Genomic DNA, 21,209 nt, shown 5'->3' on the forward strand with positions numbered 1-21,209 from the left:
TTATAATTTCTATCAGTTCCTGAAGAGTTTTTTCACATTTAAATCACATAACTGTGAAAGGAATGCCAACTAGATACCAGTGTGAGGAACACAGCGGGGGGCCTCTTTGCCACGACATAAAGAAATGGCTTTCCTTGGTTAAGACTCGGGGCACCAGGTTTTCTGTCCTGAGATCCTTGATGGTCCCAGTGATATGGCCAAGTCCCTTATGTATGTACCTATGTTTGCCCATTCAGCTATTGGCCACTCTGGGAACATTCCTGGAAGTAGAATTGCCGTCTACAGGGACAAACTGTATAAATGTTGAATGCACAGATGTATTTATGTAGTTGTAGATATGTAGACATATCTGAATGGTCTTTCATCAAATACGAAGTACAGTGTTTCTGTATATTTATAAACCCTTAGCATTTCAAAGTTCAATGATAATTGTTTATTTATAATTAATTAAAAATTATTATCTACTAATCAGATGGCTAATAATGATAATAACCATGTTGTATTTTTTTTAGGTTTGTAAGTTGAACAATTTTTTTGTTTCTGTTGAACATTTGTGTTTGTTATTGTGAATTATCTTTTTATATGATTTATCTATATTTATATTAATGTCTTTCTGTTTTCCATCATATATTTTGGATTTTTGGATGTGCACTTTGCAATTTTCTTCACAGCTTGCTATTTAGCTTTGTATATGGTATTTTTGACACATAAATGGATTTTCAAAAATATGATCAGTTCTATCACTCTGCATTTGGTATTATGCTTACAAATGGTAAATCAATTTAATTTTAGATTCAATGATACAAAAAGCTCCACCAGGGAAGAATTATGACATGTTTTATTTTAGATGAAATCTTTAGCTATTTACACATGTCAGGTGGTGACAGGTGCATTGATTGGAAGGTGTTCCTGAGAAGAGACACGGGGAAGAAAGGCTTGCTGAGGCTCAGGGGCTGATGGACGCTTCACTCCAGACACTGGGCTGAGTAGGAGTGAAGATGGGTGCTCTGACTTTTGCTGACCCTTAACTACTACGCTTGGGCGTTTTGCCCTCTGTGTAGGAAAACACCAGATTTGAACATATGAAAACTGACATTTCCAAAGAATGCTATGTATTTGAATGGATTTTTTTTCCCTGCAATTTCAAGAACAAATAGTATGGAACTAGAAATGTGGACACCAAGCAATAGTTCTGATTTGTTTGACTTTAGGCCTCAAATTCTTTTCCTTTTCAGCAAAGAGGTAAAACCTAACCATATTCTGCGATCTTCTTGTGTGAAAATTCCAAAATTTACATTGTCAATACCTTTTAAAACACGCACATACGATTGTGTCTTTCTGGTGACTTTGGAGAATGAAGAAAACTGGCCATGGGCCATCCTGTGCAGCCGCTGCCCCTGGAGGAGGCCCCCGCTCTGCGCACAGTACACAGGTGAGGCAGCATGGTGGAGGAGATTGGCTTTGAAGCTAGAGTCATTTGAAACTTGCCTCTGATCCTTGTGACCCTGACAAACTGCCCGGAGGCTTCTTTGCACCTCTCTTTTATCTAGATATCGTCATGATTAAGTGAGCAATGTCCGGAGCTGGGCACAGGGTGGGTCCTAGATAATGTATGTTGAGGTGCAGCCTTGCAAAATGGAAAGGATCGGTTGCCCTCCCGTCCCCAGGTTCTGCACCTGTGCTTTTAGGTGAAAGAATGCCTATCGTGTAGGAGTGTCACCAAGAAAAAAATAAGATTACGTGCATTGCCCAAAATCCCAAATAGATTCTAGGTACTGCTCTGCCATCTTCTGCCTTTCTTTAATTAGTTTGCTTCTTCCCTCACCAAGATGCTCATTCATACTTCCACTCTGCACCCGAACCTCAGCACCCTGTCCTTCTGTACTCAGAGATAGTGACCTCACTTCTTAATTCACTGCTGAAGCAGAAATCATTATGTGAGAACTACACCATCTTCATGACACCTAAACATCAATTTATAGCTATTGTCTCCCATACTTTCCCCCCATATTTACCTTGGATTTTACCCTGAACGACCTCTATTTGCCCCTATGTAATGGCACCTCCAAATATACACTTCCTTCTCTTCTTAGTCTCCTCCTCTTCTGTCAGAACTTCTCTGTGCTGAGGAAACTCTCTCTCTCTCTCTCTCACACACACACACACACACATACACACTCTCTCTCTCACACACACACACACACACACACTCTCTCTCTCTCTCTCACACACACACACACACACACACACATCTCCTTTACCTAACACACTCTGTAAATAATGTAGCTAGAATTTCCTGCTGGCTTTACAATGAGCTTCCTAGAATAGGCTGCCTGTAACTTTTCATTTCCCATCTGCACTGGAACCATCCTACACCAGGCGCCCAGTGACATCTGATCCAAGCCACCATGGCGTCTGGCTGGGGATACACAACAGCCTCCTCAAAGTTCTTCATGTTTTCCTGCTAACCTCCTGAAGTCTAGACTTTAGTCATCAAATGATCATTTTCTTTTAACAACTTTTAATTGTGGTAAATATGCCTGGCATAAAAATTACGATCTTACTCTTCAGTCCAGTGGCATCAAGTGCGTCCATTATTGTGTGACGGTCCCCACCACCAGGACTTGTCCACCGTTCCCAGCGGAAGCTGCACACCCACTAACCAATCCTCCCCTCCTTCTGCCAGCCCCTGCTTGGTCTCCAGGAGTTTGTCGGCTCTCTCTGTCTCGCACAAGTGGAAACACCCAGAGATCTTTCTGGTGACTAGTATTTTCACTTCGCTTATGCCCCTGAGGTTCATCCCTATGTCAGCACACGTCAGAATTTCCCTTCGTTGTAAGGCTGAAGGACATTCCGTGCTGTGCCTGGCCCACATTTTGTTTATCCATGCATCCGTCCACGAAGTCACATCACTTACATCAATTACACCTTTTGGCGATTATGAATCTCACTGTTATGGGGGCACAGATATCCCTTTGAGACCTTCAATTCTTTTTTGCTTTTACCCCAAAGCATATTTCTTAGTCATATGGTGATTCTACATTTTTAGTTTTTGAGGAACCACCTTTCTGTTTTCCACTGTGGCTACACCATTTTATGTTCCCCCTAAACCATCAGAACCCGAGTCATCAGGACATCAACATACATGTACACGTACGCTTCTTGCCATATGCCTCGGGTCCTATATGATCTCATCTTGCTTAACTCCTCTTCAGTTCCTTGCACTCACTTCCTCTTCTCACCACAGTGAGCCATATTGGTCCTACTTGCCTTCTTCAAACCACTCCACCTCCTGACTCACAGAGCCCCCTTAGACCTGCTGCGTCCTCTGGCGGGCTGCCCTTTCCAAAATCTCCAGTTAACGTTTCAGCTCAGATCCTTCACTTCTTTCTGAAACACTAGTGCCTACCCTTGCCATGTTTTATTTTTTTAATTCCTGGTATTTCCTTACTAATATCAGAAACTCCTTACTGATTGCAAGACTCTGTGTGGCCTGTCTGCTGACTAGAGTGAAAACTTCAGGAGGGCAGAAACTCTGTGTCACACATGACAGTGGCTCACTTACCATCCACACGGAAGGGACCTACTCCACCTTATCTCATCAGGTAAGTAATGCATGATAGCCATTTAGATTAAAAGGGAATAATAATAGTGGTGGTGATGAGGAGGATGGTGGTGCTGGTTCTGCTGCTGCTGCTGGTGGGGGCTTGAACCATCTAGGCACGTCCTGTCATTTCTTTGGACAATGAAGGGAGGTGCAATCATAATGGAAGATGGCCATGACTCCACCTCTACTTGGGACTCCTGGGGAAATAAGGCCAACATAATACAAAGTAGAAATACATTTTCCTGGAATTGTGCAACTCCTATTCAGACAAAAATAGGGCTAAGCATGGGATCAGAAGTAGGTGAGCATTCACAATCTAAATGTTGAAGGGAACATAGCAGCCCCTGAGAGGTAGAGACCAAGGAAGATGGCGTCCGTCTCAGCGCCACCTGAAGCAGATCCCTGTGTGGCACTATTGTTCCTGCAGGCCAGGTCTGAGGTCCCCCTGGCTACCTGAGAAAGTCAGCTTAGGTGATCATCACCAAAGCACAGGGCATGCCCAAAGGAACAGCATGGTGTCCGCAAGGCTGTAAATCACTCCAGGCCTTAACAGGTATAAGCTAGGCAATTTTATTTGGATGGCTAACTCACTCTAATAGCAAATAAAGTCATAAAATTAGGAGCTGGAATAACCCAAGACACTAATGCAAAATTAAGCACTGATGTCTCTGGTCCCTATCCCAATCCCTCTCTATGTTCAAAATCCCCTTAACATCTTGACTAGACAAAAATATACCCAGGTGGTCCATGAATACATCCATGGATTAAAGACAGTGCCAGAGGAGGAGGAGGGAAGGTCGGCTCACCGTGGCTCTGAGTGTGCCTGAGCTGCATGGACTGATGGCCATCCACACTGTTCCTGTCCTGCCTTCAATCTGTCCAGTTGTTAATCTCTAATTTACGTAGAAGAGTTCAGATGGCTTAGTGTCCTAGAGAATGTGATTCCTAAAAGCAATCTAATTGCTTCTAATCCATCTTTTGGTGTTGGTCACATCAGCTCCAGCCCTCCTGGGAGCTTCTCACAAGCTTCTCCACCCTCTGCCCACTGACCCACATTTCCAGTAGGAACTCAAATGAACATTTTTTTAAGCCCTACTAGTATGCAAGGCAGGTTCTCGGGAGTCAGGTGTTTGTAAAGGACCCTAGAGCCCTTTGATGACCTTATCCAATAAGGTTCTAATGTTTAAAACATATGACATAAATCAGAAATAGAAAACAGTTGATTAACGTGTGTTCATGTATTTCTTTCTCCTCTTCCCCAAATCTCCTTGGAAGGACTGTACACCTGGTTACTGAGGCTTCTGTCCTAATAATAAACATTTTTCTTATAAGGAAAAAATTACTAAAAACAATCTGATAAAACTGAATTGATTTAAAATAAAATCCGAAAAGCTTGAATTAATACTCAAGCTCACCACTAACCTCCCCATTTTTTGAGACTTGCTTTTTGTCTAAAACACAGAGCAAACATAAGTTAAGGACAGAAAATGAAAATCTGAGGACATAAAGAATACAGGGGCATATCACAGGTCAGAAATAACCTTCTCAAAAGACAAAAGGAGAAATTCTGGGGCAAGAACATACTGCACCCAGGAACTTTAAAGGAGCCCAAGTTAGTAATCACGTGCACACACGTGCACACTCACACACACACACAGCACACACACAGTTCAACGGTAGTGGAAGATAATGTAAGAGAAACTTAAGTGAAGCGACAGCTGTAAAGACAAATGAGACCGCAGGAGAAGAGAGAGGGGGCGAAGGTTAATCCACCAACAAGAGGTGGAGGGCTGTGCCCAACTTTGCTCTTGAAGTGGATGTGGTAGTTTGGAGCTCCACACTCTCACCGAAAAGCACTAAAACTCTCTGAGTTTTTTAAAAACCTGAAACTATTTCCAGGTTTCCTAGGATTACTAAACCTACAAACCCTGGGGGGAGGGGGGAATTCCCGAGGAGATAAGCTCTCAGAAGCCCTTCAGGGGGTGGATGTGTGCTGACCTAGACTCAAGGCCAAAGCTGAGAGTCCAAGCCCCAGGGGCCAGGCTGGGGATGGGGACTTGAGGGGACCTGGGGCCAGGTAGACTAGAGGGAAAACTAAAGACCAAAGAGAAGGAGTCTGATGAGGAAGCAGTGAGATGGAAGAGTTCCGGGAAGAGTTTCCCATGAAGAGGGCACCGAAAAGCACAAGGGCTTCCTGTGTTGGAAACAAAAGGGATGATCCTTCAGGTTTCAGCAGAAAGTCCTGGGCACTCTGCAGCAGGAGACAGGCAGAGCCTTCCTCGCAGGAGACCCAGGCCAGACAGGAACTGAATCAAGGCGAGCAATGCCCACTTTTCATACCCAAGGAAAACGTGGTGGATCTTTCATGGTGGAAGCCACATCATCTGGAGCCCTTTTGTGAATTTACAATAGCTGTCACTCAATAAAAATGTACTAGACATTCCAAGGCACAGAAACCAATGATTAAAAACAGTAGAGGACCTGTCAAAACAAACCCATATGCATTCCCGATGCTGGAGGAACTGTAGGTCCATGAACAAGCCAAACAAACAAAATAAGATTTGATCAATTCACCCCACATGTAAAAGCTAAAAATAAACCATGCCTCTAAATCTAAACATAAATCCATAAAAATCAATACAAAACAAGAGAAAAAAATTTCTGCTCTTGAGTTAAACAAAGTTTTCTTAGCTATTATGCCAAAACTATGATCCATAAAAGACAAAAATTGATAAATAGGGATTTGTTAAAATTAAGATCTCCATAGACTGAGAGAAAACTTTTGTAAATCCTACATAAGGTCCAGGAGGTATATGCAAAATACATAAGGAACTTTGACGTTTTTTTTTTTAATTTTAATTTTGGTACCAGGCTTTGAACTCAGAGGCACTGAATCACTGAGCCACATCCTCAGCCCTATTTTGTATTTTATTTAGAGACAGGGTCTCACTGAGTTGCTTAGCACCTTGCTTTTGCTGAGGCTGGCTTTGAAACTTGTGAATCTCGTGCCTCAGCCTCCCAAACTGCTGTGACTACAATTTGTTAGTAATAATCAACACAATCCAAAACAGATAATCAAATGAGTTTTGTAGTCAATTCATGAAAGAAGATAAAAAGATTCCCTAAATATAATCAACTCTTTAATGTAAAAGTTGAATATATGTAAATTAAAATCACAATGTCCCTCTGCACACCTACCTATCAATATCTCTACAATTAACTGACTGATCACACCAAGTGTTGCTGAGAACATAGATCAGCGATATTTTTGTATATTGCAGTGATCACAGAATGTTATAACAACTCTAGAAAACACATGCAGGTTTTTAAAAACGCACCTATATACCCTAGGGTTGACCCCAGACAAAAGAAAGCACATGCTACAAGAAGAATCAAACCTGGGTACTCCCAGGAGTTTCACTATTTAACAGGTCGAATCTAGAAACAACCCAGGGGCAATTACAAGGAATGACTGAACTCACTGTGGCATATTCATGTAAGAATACTAAGAAATAAGCCAGAAAGGACAACTGGGAGAGCCAAATCATGGATGGACCTCAAAGTAATTATGCTGAATGAGAGTCAGACAAAAGAGGGTGCATATTCCATGTATGTGTTGAATACATTTCTAGAAAAATGCAAACTAATCCATAGTGAAAGATGATGGCCTCAAGGAAGAAATCATAAGCCGACCGAGGACTCTTCAGAGGTGGTAGATGTGTCCTGATTTGGGGAAGAGTTTCACAAATATGTTAAAACACGTTCAAATACATCAAGTTACATACTTTAAGCCTTTTCTTAAGTATATACTAATAAATCTGATAAAAGTAAATCTTTAAACATAGAGAGCATATGTTAGTCAGCTTTTTGTTACTGTGACAAAATACCTGCATAATTATCTTAAAAAAGAAGCAAAGTTTATTTTGGCTTAAGGTTTTGGAGGTTTCAGTCCATGGTGATGTTGACCCTATAACTTCTGGGTCTGGGGTGGAGTGTATCACAGTGGAAATGTGGCAGAGAAAGAAGCAGGAAGAGGAAGAGGAAGAGGAGGGCCTGGGGTGATCAGAAGGCCTCCCACTAGCCCATCTCTTAAAGGTTCACCACCTCTCCACCTCCCGAACACACCACAGGCTGAGAACCAAGCCCCGACCACACTGGGGGACGCTTGTCCAAACCAGAGTGGAATAACACCCCTGAGAGACTTGACCTAATGGGCACAGGTAAATGCTACCCGCTGCTGGGCATGTGCCCCAGGTATTCCTTTCTCCTCCTCTTCCAGTGTCTTCAGGCTGAGCCTCTGTGGACAGACCCTTCTCTGGGGCTGATGCAGTGTTTCCTCAGGTCTCCTGATTGGAGGTCCTCGCAATGTTCCAGAACCCCACCCTGTTTTCTCTTCACCTGTGTTTGTTTTACTGTTGCGAGGTCCTCGTCACTCTAAATTCGTGACACCGTACCCTGAATTCCTGCTTAGACACCCAATGTCCTGCCGTTGCTATGGTCCCCTGCTTCCTGTGTCCTCTGCCTAAGCCATAGCCCGCCCCTGAGGGCTGCAGCTTCACCCCTCGGCCTTGGCTGTCTGTCATCGTCACCAACACACACCCTAGGACCTGGGCGCAGGTGCGGCCATTTCTCCATCTCCACCCCTCCCCTGTCCGCCCAACTCCCTTTGCTCCTCACCTAGCATCTCTTCATTAAAATTTTGGTGCCTATAGAATAAACTACTGCTCAACTTGCCTAATAATAAATGAAGATGAATCTAGTAAGCTGTTTAAAACAATCAAAATTGTACCTTAAAATTTATAAAAATAAGACATGCTAATTGTTGAGAGTTTTAAAAATTAAGCAGAAGTAATAAGAAAAATATCCATATTCCTACCAAAGGGGAAAATACCCCAATTTTTATAAGATCTTTATGTTTAACGTTTACTGAGTATTAATTACCATCCAGAAACCATTCTAAAAGTTTTACATGTGTTTATATGTAGTATACACACATGTATTTTATAAACTATGTTGGCATGGCCTGTCTGTAGCATGTGTTTTTCTTTAATCATGTATCGTAAACATCTTTGTTCACAAGCATAGAATCATCTACACTATAATTCACATCTACATAGCAGTTAATCCCACAGACAGAATTTATTGTCTAATAAAGTTGTAGAATTTCAATTAGTTACTATTTAACAATGAAGTATTAAATATATCTAAAATTTAAAAGAAAACATATTGGGTCTGAAATTCTCCAAATTCTGAAATTGGAGTAAGAACAATTTTAAATGCATTTTAAAAGTTATATGTGGGTGTTGTTGAATTGCTCCTTGGAGACTTTGCACCATTTATACTTTTGTACATAGTTTAGGAAAATGTCTACCTGTACATGCATTTTTTTTTAGACTTTTATAACATTACATTCAATTTCAAAGGAAATTCCGATAATTGCCAACTTTGCACTTTGTTCAACAAATTTAAAATGAATAGAACTATTCACATCCAAGAAAGACATTGGGATACAACCAAATTTTGTTCCTTACATATTTCACATTTCTGACTCAGAAATTCTGAGCATCCTTTTACTGCACTTTACCAACACTTGTGTTTGGACAACATATAAAGCAAAAAAAAATTAAGCTGCACTTAACTTTCAAATTTTTAGCATATTCAGTGATACAAGTCAAACACCAGCTGGGGACGAGGTCTTTGTATGAGATCATCAAGTTTGCAAGAGAAGAATCTGTGCTTGTAAGCCTGTCCAACCCCTTTAATCACCAGCCAGCAGCTTCAAGTACATAGCACGCCTGTCCCAGGGCACAAATTCCCAAGGGGAAGTCCTCCTCAACCACCTGTCCATGGGCCACACAGAGCACTCCCCTTCCAAATAGGGAATTCAACACTGCTTCTCCCAGGTATTACCCGAGCAGGGAACAACAACCCAACAGAGAGCATAGAGGAACTAGATGCAACGTTTTCAGACCAGAGCAATGTAAAAATGCACTTTTCAAAAAGCTTTGAGAATTTCCTAACTTTGGCAGTAGAGCATGAGACCAGGCTTCAGCCCTGTGCTGTGGTTCACGTTTCATACCAACGCAGCAGTTTCTGTGCAGGGCAATGAGTGACCCCACAGATCTAACTTTTCCAGTAACATCATAGGTCTGGTATACTTTTTCTAATTACAAGCATGAATGAGATGATTTGTGAAGAAGTTTAACTCCTCGAAGCAATAAAACGAGCAAGTTGCTATCAGGAATAATTAATTACACAATGCCATCAAGAGGAACACATTGCAGACTCCTCCTTTCCAAAAACCACAACACAAGGTCAGACAGACACACATCAGAATCACTTTTGAGAATTAATTTCTCAAATTTTCATGTTTGGAGGCAGAAATTCCCTTAGCAAGAGTTGAGAGATGTACTATGATTTTCATTTTCTCTCAAATATTTTGATGTTATTTCTTTCTTTGTGGGAAGAATTCACTTGTAAAGCCAAGTAACTAGAATTTATTTATGGGAGATATTTTTACTTCATAATAAAATTACTGAACAGACATAAAATTGTTCAGATCCTCTAGTGTCTGTGTTGGCAAGGTACATGTATGAGGCACACACACTTTAGAAATTTGCCGATTCTGTTTAATATTCAGATTCTTTGGCAAAATTATTATTCATAATATACTCTGATTTTCATTTTAATGTTTGTGAGATCTGTAGTAATGTCCCACTGTTTCTAATGTTGGTGATTAATTTTTCCGTTTTTATCAACCAATTAATGAATGTATCCAACTCATCTATCCTTTTCAAGCAATTGACTTTGTTCTCATGCTCAAGTAATCCTTTATTTTCTAATTTCAACAGCTAGAAGCCACTCTTGGCGCAGACTGTGAAATGTCATTACAGACTGCTTCCTTTTCCTAAGGACCAGAGCTTCTGAATTTCTCACTGGTAGGATACTGCTGACTTGAGTTTTCTGTTCTCAGTCTGTGAGGCAGCAAAGGGTTCATCTGAAAAACCTGAACCCTTGGATGGTGCTTTCCTTTCAATTTTTTTTTTTTTTATTTTTTACTTTTAATGCAACAGTCCCAGATTCACCATGCAATGGCCAAATGTCCAGCTTGACCCTTCTCAAGTCTATGTGAAACATCCTCAAGGGCAGACCATATGTTGGGTCATAAAACAAACCTTAATATAATTACAAAGGTCGGAGTAATATGAAGTATATTTTCTGGCAATAAATGAATAAAGATTGAAACCAATAAAAGCAGCAAAAATGGAAAATTTTAAATGCATGGAAATGAAAAAACATGCTGTTAAACAACCAATAGGTAAAAGAAGACATCACAAGAGAAACTAGAAAATATTTAGATCCAAATAAAAACTGAAACAAAATATCCTAAAATTTATGGAATATTGTGAAGGAAATACTAAAAGAAAAATTCATAGATATAAAAACCTACACTATAAAGGAAGAAAAATTTCAAATCAGCAATTATCTGTATACCTTAAGGAACAAAAGAAGAGGGGGTGGAGCAACTCACAGGTAGGGTAAGGAAGAGAACAAAAATTAAAGTGGAACTGAATGAAACAGAGAATGGAAAAGCAATGGGAAAAATCAACAAAACCAAAAACTGAATACTTAAAAAGACAAGAAAATAGGAAAATCTCTAGCTACACTGACCTGGGGAAAAAGAGGATATCCAAATAGCTAAAATGTAAAAAGAAAACTGAGACACTACTACCAACCTTACAGAAACAATAATAATTAAAAGAGAATACAGTAAAATATTGTGCACCAACAGATTTGATAACCTAGATAAAATGCACAAGTTCCAAGAAACCCACAAATAACCTAAACTGATTCAAAAAGATATTTTAAAAATCTCAAACTTGTAACGAGTAATCAGTAATCAAAAACATAACAACAAAGAAAATTACAGGACCAGATGGCTTCATGGTATTTTCTTTGGTTTTGTTTTGTTTTGTTTTTTGTTGTTGAATTTGCACTAGGGAAGAACCTAGTGCCTTGTGCATGCTAAGCATGAGCTCTACTCCTGAACTACATCCTCAGCCAAGGGAATATTTTTATGTGATGCAGATGATCAAACCCACGGCCATAAGTATGCTAAGCAAATGCTCTGCAATTGAGGTAGGCCTCTATCCTGAAGGGCTTTTTATTAATTCATTGGTAAATTCTTCCAAACATTTAAAGAATTAATATCAAACATTCTCAAACTCTTCCAAGATATAGAAGAGTGAATATTTTTGTGTCCATGAGCTTTTTATGTCTGTGATCAAAATATCTGGCAAGAAGAACTTAGAGCAGGAAAAGTTTACTCATGACTCTAGGGGTCTTGTCCATGGTCAGATGACTACACTGACCTGGGCCCAAGGTGTGATACACCACTACGGTTGAAGGACATGGTGGAGCAGCACTGCTCTATCAGGGCAGTCAGAAAGAAGAGTGGGTGGGTAGTGGGGTGCAGAGAAGATGCACCTTTCCAGGGCACCCCGTCTAGCCATGACCCGTCCGCCTACAGTTGCCACCCTGCCAGTCCATTTAAACTACCATGGACTGATTAGGTTATAGCTCTCCTATTCTCAGCCTTTCACCTCAGAAAATTCCTGCATTAACACAGGAACTTTTGTGAAATCTCTCATATCCAAACCACAACAACTTCCAGCCTTATTCTATGAGGTCAGCTTTTCTTAACACTAAAGATAAATCTATAACCATCACTGTATTGGTCACTAGCAAAAAACAACTTGATAAAGAAGATGATGATGGTACATTGCAGACTACAGAATAAATATTGTTGAAAGAATTGAAGAAGATCTAAACCCATGTTCATGGACTGAAAGACTTAATGTTATTAAAACGTCAGTACTACACAAAGTGATCTAGCATGTAAGATTCAACATAACTTCTACAAAAATTCCCAAGGTCTGTTTTGAAGAAATAACAAAGCCAATTATCAAATTCACACAGAACTCTAGAGATCAAAAAAAGCCAATTTTCAAAATGAAATATAGAGTATAAAATTTCCTGATTTAGGCACTTACCTGGAAATCTACAGTAATAAAAACAATGTGGTACCGGTATAGAGGGAATGGAACCGATAGTTCATAGATGAGCCCATGCATCTACAGTCAAGGCGTCAGGGACACTCCATGGGGAGGTAACTGTTTTCAGCAAATAGTACCAGAACAACTTTCCACACAGTAATCTAAATCTAAGAGATAAAACCATAAAACAGAAGAAAACATGAGGGTAAGTCTTCATAACCTTGGACTTGACAATGAATTCTTAGATGTAACACCAGACGTGTGAGCAGCAGCAACACAACCAAAAAGTAACTTTAACTTCAGGAAAATTAAAAACTTTTGTGCACCAAACAACATTATTAAGAAAGTTAAAATCTGGGAGAAGACATCAAGGAACCTTAAATAAGCATTTCTAAGTGAAAAGAAATCAACCTGAAGAGCTACAAACTGTGTAACATCAACTGTAGGACATTCTGAAATGGCAAAACTAGAGTCAATCAAAAGGTCCGTTGTCATCAGTGGTTGAATGGTGAATCACGAGGAAGATGAATGGGTGCAATACAGAACGGTTTTAGCGAATAATTATATTCTCTATGATATTCTAAAGATGGACACATTAGATAGAATTTGTCAAGCACACAAAATATACATTAGGGGCCCTAATGTAAAGTATGGATGTTGGTGAATGATAATAATGCATTGATATGGATGTTCATCAGGTGTTGGGAAGATTCTAATAACAGGGGAAACTATGGGAGGGGCTTTCTCTGCTCATTTTTTTCTCTGCTCATTTCTTCTCTAAAATCAAAGCCACTGGAAGAAATAATTTCTTTTAATAACAACAAAGAAACAAAAAGTGGTGAGTAATCTGAGGAACTCTTAGCCTGATGATAATAATTCTTTCTTTGAACTTTTTAAAGTGACCCTTTGCACTTTGTGGACTGGGCAGGTGAGCCTCTGGCACCATCTCTGTTAGAAAAATAGTAACTTTTCTTTCTTAAGATGTTTATAAGCTCTTTGTGTTTTTCCTGTGCCATTTTCCTTCTTCAAATACAACACTACTATAATTGTTATGAATGTCAGAATAAGACAAAAACAACTGAATACAGAGTCAATCAAGTAAGAATGATCTTCATCCAAACTCTATCCATATTTCTGTCTTTGGATTTGAGCATAGTATTGACTGTTTCATTGTATGTGCCTTACTCTAAAACAGATTTTGATCAAATTCTCTGTTTAGCATTGTTTTTTCCTGATGTGGTGCCTTGCTTCTTGGTTCTATTCACTCTTTCCAGTGAAATGATCCAAAACTCTGTTTCTGATTATACTATGTAATTTTAATACAGAAAGTTAGTTTGTCAATAAGAGATTTTTACCTCAATTAAACTGTGTATATTTTCCAGTAAAAGTCATCCTAATAGAAAAGTTATGTTGCTCTATTAATGTTGACTTGTAAGATTGGGGATACAATTATGGAATAATGCTTCATTTTATGAACGGATTACTTACAATTGTTTAAACATTTTTTGGCATAGAAAATGTTCCATGTTTTAGTTAAATCTTCTTTAATAAAAATACCTCCTTCTGTGGCAAGTTAAGTGTTACAAATATGCATGTATCTGCATCAGAAGATGTTCATGTATTTAATATATTTCTTGTATGATTCACACACAATAAAAGAGACAGCATCTATACTCTTTCTCTTATAATCTCCAAATCTCCAAAGAAAGCCCAATATGTTTAAAAAATGCTTATTGAGTGTCTATTTAATGTCAGGCACTATTCAGGGCTCTGGAAACAGTAGGACCTAGAGTCATCATGACATTCCCAGAGCATACATTCAATTGGAGGGAGACAGACAGAATACACATCTCATTACCAGTATAAGAAAATAGCAAAGAGTATCAGGAAAACAAAGAGCATTCACAGTGTAAAGAGCATCCGAGGGTGAGGCAACAGGTAGAGGAGCTATTGTTGAAAATCTGGAAACAGGCTTACTTACAAACCAATGTGTTAACTTCCCAAAATTTCGTGAATTAAAGAACAGGCATAGATTCCAAGTGTACAGAGAAAGGACAGTTTGCTATTCACAACAGGAGTAACATCAAAGTATCCACACTTTTGAGGCAGTTCTCTCAGCCAGAATTCTCAAGGAAAACTCAGATGAAAGTAGAGCACTTCTGAATAAGCAGTAGGTTGGCTCATGGGACAGAAACTCTAAGCACAGAGAACCTGCCTCTTTTATCGTAGGCAGTAAGCATGCCCGACCTTACTCTCTTAGTCTTGTCTCCCGGTGTTCACGATACAGGTATCTCTTAGAGATATTCCCATGACTAAGTGCAGCCAGTTCCTTGCTTAAAAGATGTGTAGAGGTGAGAAAGACCTGTGGAGAATTGACTGGCAACAGCATCCACTCTTCACTTCCACCCAGTCTCAAATTTTAGCTACTTTTCTCTTGAGTAAGTCACATATCTCACTCCACCAGCCAGCCACCTTGACTGACCTGACTGCCAGAGCACTTGACCAAAAACATTCAATTTGACTCAGATGTTTCAAGTTTACTCTCAACAGCAATGTAAGTGCCAGAGGAAAGCCAGTCTAGTGTTATTATGTGCAAACAGACTTCCTGAATCTAATCAGCAAACTCGGTTTAAGTTTCTGTATTGGTCTTAATACTTGAATTGGGACATTGTTGTAAATGTAGTAGAATATATTAGTAACTATACAGATTCTGCCATGGTCTACGGGGAAGAACGCTATGGAAACTCCATTAACCACTGTCCTTGTCAGTGAGAGGAGACTGACTTGAAGTCTTCCAAAACTGAAGTGAGGTCAGTAGAGGCTTCAGACAAAGTGAGGAATGCATGGAATGCCACGCTTTCTGGTTGAGTGACTGCTGTCCTAAAGTAACTGCCCATAGGGTGTACGCTTATCCCTTCAGAAGTTTTCCACCGGAACTCACCTGAGGGACACTAAGCTATGGCAATATTTTCTTAAATACTCAAAGTTCTACTGAGATCCTGTTGTGTCATCCTCCTTCTATGAGGGAGACAAGTTAACCCCTGGTTTCTATACAAGTATAATCCTAGAGTATATTCGGTGCCCCTGGAAAGAAATCACTATTTACAATGGTGGGGACCTCCTAGTGACACCTGCATGAGTCAGAGGCAGAGGATGAACATGATTCAAAATTGACCTTTCATCTGCTCCTAGGCCTTAAACTGCCCAGTGCAGTTTAAAGAGCTGAGTTTAACACTTGGTTTTGGAGCAAAACAATGGAAGCCAGTCTAACATGCCCTGTTTTCTCACACGGTTAGAAGGATGGCCCTTGTTTGCCCTCACGTTGATTGAGCAGTGCGCAGGGAATGGAGTGGGGAAATATTCAGAGGTGTTTATGGATGCTTTGCTTGGAAAGGGCTAGGGCTCGGGCTCCCTTTGGCTATTTCTAACAGACTTCTCAGTCAAGGTTAGGAGAACGGCCTAGGGAACCTGAATATTTTATAGTGGGCAGTAAGCATGCCTGCCCTTTTCTTCAGAGATATAAAATCCTTTTTCTGGAAAGATGTATGCTGTACACCTGTCCTTGAAATGTTGGGCTGAAACAGGGCAATCTGTGCATTTCCCACAAAATATACAGAAACACAAATATCCATGCAAAGTTGTCTCCCACTAGGCATTTCTGTCAGAAGGCACAGCAAGCACAAACACTTGAAAGCTGGAAGATGGTGGGGAGGACTTGGCAGATTTCCAAAGATGCCAAGCAACCGATTTTTCCAGAACTAAAAGGCAAGCGGGAGGAGGTGAGGCAGAGGTTGTATTGCCGAACATCTGCTAAGGCCCTGCAGTGAATCACAAAAAGGAACGAAATTCAATTTTTTCTGATTTTCATTTTTTAAGGTATAGGAAATGAGAAAAGATTTTCTCTATCATGAAAACTATCACCAGTTGAACTGTAGGTCACATCCCTATTTTACCTGTTTTACAAAAATCAGTCTGGGATGATCTTCCTACCTATTATGGTGCCATGAAAACTGGTAGAGCCAGAATCCCCATCAAAATGGACCTTCCAGGAACTGAGTCCAGCGACTCGCTGGTGAGACCATGGGCTTTGCATTTCAGAAGATTAATAAGTGAGACACGGGATTCCAGTTACCTCAAAGAAAGGGACTAGGAGAGTGAACCTCTTTCCCAGAGCATTGATTGGAAATGTTGGTTGTGCTAACGTTAAATTGTCTATTCCCCCAACTTAAATATGGAGGCAAATGAAACAAAAGGGTGATCGTTATTGTAGTTGGCACTTTTGAATATAATACTCTTCAGAGCAAACTTTTGGGGCCATAATTTATGATGTAATAGAACCCTGCATGAATTACATTGCAATTGAACTGGTTTCATGCATATTTTTCAACTCTCTGGTTGTATTCTGCTTCTCTACTTTAAAAAAAAAAAATGAATGCACATACATATATGAGATGGAGGGCACAAAATGCTGTATGTATGAATATCTCCAGAGAGGAAAACTGGCCTTATTTAAATGTGGCTGCATGCCTAAGCTGCCTATTCAGTCCCAACCCTAACAAAGATTTAGAAGGGCAAACAACCTTTACAGCAGAAGTGAGGACTATTTTTACACTGCAAAAGTCTTGGTTTTATGTTTATTTGTAAGATTCTGGCAGCTATTTTGAGATGTTTCTGAGTTGCAATGAGAAACATTATGTCCATGAATTTGAAAAAAGAGGGGAAAATTAAAAATAAAAATGATTTTAGCGTATGGATTTTTTTTTTTACGATTTAAATTCATTATCAACAGATTTTGATATTTTTGTGTGGGTTTTGTGTAGGGGGATGTGTCTCTCCTCTCTGGCTGTTTTGGGAAGATACTTGAGGGGGAAAATAAAGATCTTTTAAAAAGATTCTGTGTTCTAATTTTCCAAAGAAAGTACATTTTTAAACTTGTAGAAAAGTTTATGTCTGTAAAGATGAAGGTATCATGCTGACTGAATGGAAGGGAGCCACGGACCGGAGCTACTCCTGGGTTAATGGCGTTGAAGACAGGAGCAAGGAGCCCTAACAGGCCTAGCAACAGTCCTATCTGGATCTGATTCCATGTGGGCCACTGTAGTTTTGAGCAATCTTGGTCTTTCAAAACCCTTATTAGACTTTTGGGTGACAATTCAGGGATAGTGGATTTGCATTTTTAAAAACTTTTTAAAAAAGTGTTGTTTTATATGAAGCATCATTAGAGCATACCTAGATTGACTCTTATTTAAAATGTTATTACGCACAGTGATTACAACACTATCAGCTATTGTTTATTGACAACCTACTGCTTAATGAGAACATAGTCACGCAATCGACTTTATGTCTACTCCACGTCTTAGTGCTAGAAATAAGTATTCGTTGCCATATTTTTCACATGAGGAATTAGAAATATTCCTTCCTAGTGAAAGAAATAAAACTTAATATTAGTTCTGTGTGGATCCCAAACCCATGTTTGTTTTGTTACATTATATTGTATATCTTTGTTCTTTGATTTATCATTACCCTAAATTTATCTTTACAAAAGAAAAAAAAGAAGGTAAACCAAAGAAAAAATTGGAGTGAAGTCTTGTGCTATAATTCTTTTAACCATGGTATTCATAAATGCTTTTCGAAGCACATTTGATCTAATCACTGGGTGAGGGAGTGTGAGAAATATGGAAGGAGGAAAGCAAGATTTTCTTTCTACTTCGTACATGTATTTGGGTAAAGAGATCTCTAGTTTCTAAGCAAAATATTATAGAACAGTTTGTAAGAGGAATGCTTTGTGAAGATATACAAACACAATACAGAAATAAACAGCAAAATCCAATTTCTGTTTTGGGATTTTTCTCCCCAGTAAGGAGTTTGGAGTCTCTGGGCCTACATAGCTAAATTGAGTTGTTGTCAAGCTCTTTCAGAAAATTGCGAAATGCACAGAATCATACATCACTGCAGTGCAATGCTTCTTTTTAAAGCTTTATTAGTGCCTTGTAGTTGTACGTAACAGTCGGCTCATCTGACACAATCCTACATGCATGGGGTTTAAATGGCTCCATTCCAGTCCTGGGCATTTCCTCTTTCCCTTTCCTCCTCCTCACCCTCTGCCCTTCTGCTACTGTATTGGTCTTCCTTCTGTTGTTTATTTTTAACCTATTTATTTTTGATTAGTGATCTATAGATGTGCATGAAGGTGGAACTCACTATCGTATAGTTATACATGCACATGGCATAATTTTGACATATTCATTCACATGTCCTCTCCTTTTCTCCTTTCCTATCCCTCCTCCCTCCCCTTAATCTCCTTCTTGTATTCTGCAATGTTTTAAGTATAAATTTATTGCTAAGGTAGAACACTGCATTTGTGTCTTATCTATTAACTGGTTAATTGCAAGTTAAATGTTGCTGGGTAATATCTTCACCAAAGACTTATTTTTTTTTAAATCACATTTGATCTGTGATATATATATATATATATATATATATATATATATATATATATATAACACTTTTTTCCAGCACTCTCAAGAAAGAATTTAGTACATGTTTACATTTCTTTATATATACCTGAGTCCCTTGTGAGCTTTTAAAATTTAGGCATACATTCGGTGCACATTCATTTCATAGTTACTGGACAATTGCCTTCATATGATCAATTTAAACTAGTGGGAAGAGTGGAGTTAAAATCAACATTATACCTGCTGCCAACCATTCTGAAATTCCTGAGAAAAATTGCAGATACGTAAAAAAAAAAAAAAAAACTTGCTATACAATGTGAGAATTCTTTAAATGCTATGCAAAGGGAAATGTGTGGTTAAAGAAAAGAACTATATAGTTTACAAAATGCAGTGCCGGCTGTATTTCATTTGAAAGTCATAATTCTTTGAGGTAGACTGATCTCCATTCTCTCACTTCATCCATAGGGATGTGTGAAGCAGGAGGATTCAGAGTTAAAGAGTCCTTTGGCCAAGTTCACAGAGCCAGCAAATGCTGGGGTGAAAAACAACTGTAGCTGATTCTGGGATGAGCACCAGTTCTCCCACCTGGTTTTGAGCCCTGGATACTCCCGTACTGGGAAGGGATGGAGCTGTACTCATGTGCAGGTCATGTTGTAGGACAGTTATCTGAAGATGGAGCAAGGACCCACATGGGTCCACCTTAATCACCTGAGCTCATCTTAGGAAGAGAGATTTTCTAGCTGGAGTCGGACTCAAAGCACAGTAAAGTTCTCAAGTTCCCTCTCTGGTTTGAAGATAGGAAAGACTCAAATGGCAAGGAAAGTGAGTGACTTGGAAAGTGGGGGGCATCCTCCAGTCGACAGCCAGCAGGAAGCAGGGGTCCCAATCTGATGTCTGCGAGAGACTGAATTTTACCAGCAAGAATGAACTTGGAAATAGAATTTTCTCCAGAGCCTCCAGACAGGCCATCAGCCCATCAACTTTGATTTCTACCCTGGAGAGCCTGACCACCCCCGCTCCCTTTGCTGGGCTTCTGACCTACAGAACTATCCTAACAAACTATCCCATGCTTTTTTAATCTACTAAGTCTATAAAAATTTGTTACTCACAAAGAGAAAATTGATACAATGCACCTATGTCTTTTTAAATTTTTTATTTGTTCTTTTGTGTTACACGTGGCAGTAGAATATACTTTGACACATCATACATGCATGGACTATAGCCTCCCACTCTTGCGGTTGAAAGTGCTGTACAGTTACACTGGTCGTAATAACTCATAGGAAATTTACTCTGATTCATTCTACTGTCCTTCCCGTTCCCATCCCATACCTGTGTCTTTGAACTCTGCAGAGTAGCAGGATTAGCCCTGGTTCAGCATACCACAGGCCCAGCCATGGTTTTGAGCACTTTCCATATTTTCTCAGTTTGAAATTTCAATTTCTGGCAGTCTTGGGACATCAGCAGGTGGGGGTCTGAGAATCACGCCAGGTTCATTCCCAAGATCTGACTTAAGGAGTTGGGGAATGGGCAGGCATCTAAGTCAGTCTTCTTCCTGGTCTCTTCATCACTCCACTTTGTCTTTCCAGCACCACAGGTGGTGTCCTTGTCACCACAGGGATAAGGGAATGCTTGTTTTGTAATGTTAAACTTAAGTGGCTGGAAAGATCCACAGGCACATCGGCACACATCTGCAAGAATGGCATGGCAAAAATAAGTGTGGTATTGAAAATAGAATGCAAGAGAACAAAGGTTCTTTTCTTTCTCTGTCTTCCCCTTTACATTGCATCGATTCCTTTACCAGTGGGAGATGTGCAGCTGATATTCCAATGAGAGTCATCACACAGCTTGGTGAGGATCTCCTGACTCTGAAAAGGCCATGTCACAACTCCTGAGCTTTGTCAGAGGCCACCTTCTGTGACGAAGCCACACAGGGAAGTCTGGGTTTACCTCTCTTCTAGTTGGCACCTATTTTGAGAAGCAATTTCTCTGAGTTTCTCTAGGCCATGCAGTGCACCGGGAAGGGGGCCCTCGTGGCTACCGAAGGCACCTAAACACTTCATGTGGAGGCTACGAGCAGGAGGAAGTGCGCCT

At 39.8% G+C, this 21,209-nt stretch overlaps 1 long non-coding RNA gene across 1 annotated transcript; it reads left to right on the forward strand.

Moving 5' to 3' along the window:
• Positions 1-3,271: 3,271 nt before the first annotated feature.
• On the forward strand, positions 3,272-20,266 carry LOC125617279. Its single transcript, XR_007348257.1, has 2 exons — positions 3,272-3,605; positions 19,584-20,266. It is a non-coding gene; the product is annotated as an uncharacterized LOC125617279 (long non-coding RNA).
• Positions 20,267-21,209: the final 943 nt, after the last annotated feature.

This window comes from Marmota marmota, unplaced genomic scaffold, assembly GCF_001458135.2.
Source record: "Marmota marmota marmota unplaced genomic scaffold, marMar, whole genome shotgun sequence".
Classification (NCBI taxonomy): Eukaryota; Metazoa; Chordata; class Mammalia; order Rodentia; family Sciuridae; genus Marmota; species Marmota marmota.